The following is a 2,672-nucleotide window of genomic DNA, read 5'->3' on the forward strand; positions in this document are numbered from 1 at the left end:
CATATATTTACATAGCCACATATTCTCTTTATTCGTATATTCACATGATCGCATATGCTCATTTGGTATGTTTCAATTATTATTATTGTTGTTGATGTATTGTGATCCTTATACTAACACTTGAAACACATGTTAAACATTTTCTTAAAAGTAATAAATAATTCTTTTTATAAAATATAGGTTTACTCATCAACATGTTTGTTGACCCAAAATTATTTTTAAGCATAATACAGGAAATCAAGTGTGATGAATTGAAGACGAAGACACATAGGACCTGCCTTCGAAAAATCAGTTGGATTATTACCTTATATTTTATGATTACATTGTATGAATTATTTGAGAATTGTATGTCATGTGACATTTTTAATTTGGGCATGCTTTAAATGTTTAAACTTATAATAGTTGTCATGAGCCGATCGATAATCCGTTGCGGGTCAGAGTGTGACAAACCATTTGTTTTAGAATGTGATATAGTATGATGAAGTTTGCTAAAGTATTGGTGTAAGTGTTTAAAGTGAAAAAGTGTAAAGATGTAAGAGTACTAGTAGTCGCAGAGTGAGAATCCTAGTACTCATAGATAGTAAGAATACTAGTATTCGGAGATAGTAAAAGTACTAGTACTCAATGACTAAACATAGGAGTACTCTCATAAACATACGAACGAACTCTATTCTCACCTTAGTTATGCACTATTCCAACCTTATATATGCACTATTCCTTATCTAAACTTTTATGAGAGTACTCTCATAAATAAGGTGTGAATAGGGTGGTGACTATACTTAGTAAAGTTTTTAAAGTAAAACCTTTTATTTTAAAATGTGATATAGTATGATAAAGTTTGCTAAAGTAACCGGGCTAATGTGTTAAAAGTGATAAAGTGTAAAGATGTACATACTATGAATATGGCATAGTTAGGCTAAAGGAGACTTTTGTGTCTATAGTTAACATTGTAGTCTCATACAATGTACATTTAACGTTAACATTAGTGGCACGAATGGCATCTAAAGTTAACGTCGGTGTCTGATCTTAACACCGTGTTGAAAGGGTAAAGGGGACGTGCCTTTGTGTCTTATCGATGGTTGTAAAAATACGTGTAGTATAGAATGTGTGCTATAGTTCATAGTAAAGCATTACAATTTTAATAAAGTGCTGTGTTTAGTACAAAGTGTAAAGTTATTTACTGATGTACCTTAATTGTTTAATGTGTTTAATGTTTGCTAAAGTTTATAGTTGCCTTCTTAAACTAGACACATCAGGTTAAAGTTCTTTGTAAAAAGTTGCTCGACACACAGATGAAAGCTCCTGACCGGAAGAGTGGCATCACATTTATTATCTATGTAAATTAGTTGTTTAAAAGACATGTTACGATTTATCATCTGTAATGACTTAATTATGGTTTCTGATGCATTTAAATGAAATTTCACGATTATGAACTATTCGCCAACGAGTAAATCCAACTGATGAGACCCCCGAGTTCGGGGCATTCCAAAACTGTAGGATTGATTTAGCTGGTTACTTCACAAGGTATGCGGAAACTCAGCCTTAACACAAGTTTGTCACGAGACATACGCTAGACCGAACCCAACACAAGTTTGTCATTTGAATTTATTTTTGATTATTGTAGTTTTGTATTTTAATTTAACACTCCAAAATTTACAATCTATTCTTAATTTCTAAGAAATAATACATTTTGATATTTTATATAAAACTAAATTTAACGAAAGAAAGATTAATGAGCGCACCACCCGTTGGTAAAGTTTCAAACTTGTGGTTGGTAATTTTTTAGTAGCGAGTAGTCGGTTAGGCTATGTGTTATCAGGTAACGCCCCGGCCACGTGACCAGCCGCCGGGCATTACCTGACAGTGAATGAGGGCGTGAGGTAAACGACGCTAGCTCATTCACCTTGCAGACAAAGAATCCCATTTTGATACCATTGAATTAACTCTATCTTCCAATGAAAAAAAAATAAATGGCATTGAACCAATCAAAGATTCAAACAATTTTTTAATTTATATAATTTGAATATTATTTTAGGGGGTGTGGATAGTTAAACCAGAGAAACCATTATGGGGTGCATAGAAAGAAAGTGGTTTGGTGATGCATCAGTGATGTGGTATGTACTTTATGACGTGATAGTTAAAAATTGTGAGACCATAACACATGCTCTTATAATTAGTTGGTCGTAGATTTCAAGTGCCATCAAAGAAGACTTTTCAGTGATCCGTTGCTGATTTTTCTATCAGGAAAACATATTACCCATGACGCATAGTTCTGATGGTGTATCACCGACGGATTCTTGTCACTAGGCTCAAAATTTAAGTTATGTAATATTAAATGTTTAATTGATGAAATATAGTTTTTACATTTGCATTTGACATATCTTGAATTATTAACATAAAATAGATAATTGCTTTAGGTCAAACTAATTAAATGTTGAATTGATGAAATATTGTTTTTACACCTACATTTGAAATATCTTGAATTACTAACATAAAATAGATAATTGCTTTAGGTCAAACTAAAATTGTAACATTGATTGTAAGTTGAGATATACAGTAAAATATCTATAAATTAATAACCGATAAATTAATAACCTCGATAAAATTAATAATTGGTCCTGTCCTAACTTGGGACCAGTACAAAATTGGACCCCAATCGACATAATAATAAG

The sequence above is a fragment of the Helianthus annuus genome, chromosome 10, assembly GCF_002127325.2.
Source record: "Helianthus annuus cultivar XRQ/B chromosome 10, HanXRQr2.0-SUNRISE, whole genome shotgun sequence".
Taxonomy (NCBI): Eukaryota; Viridiplantae; Streptophyta; class Magnoliopsida; order Asterales; family Asteraceae; genus Helianthus; species Helianthus annuus.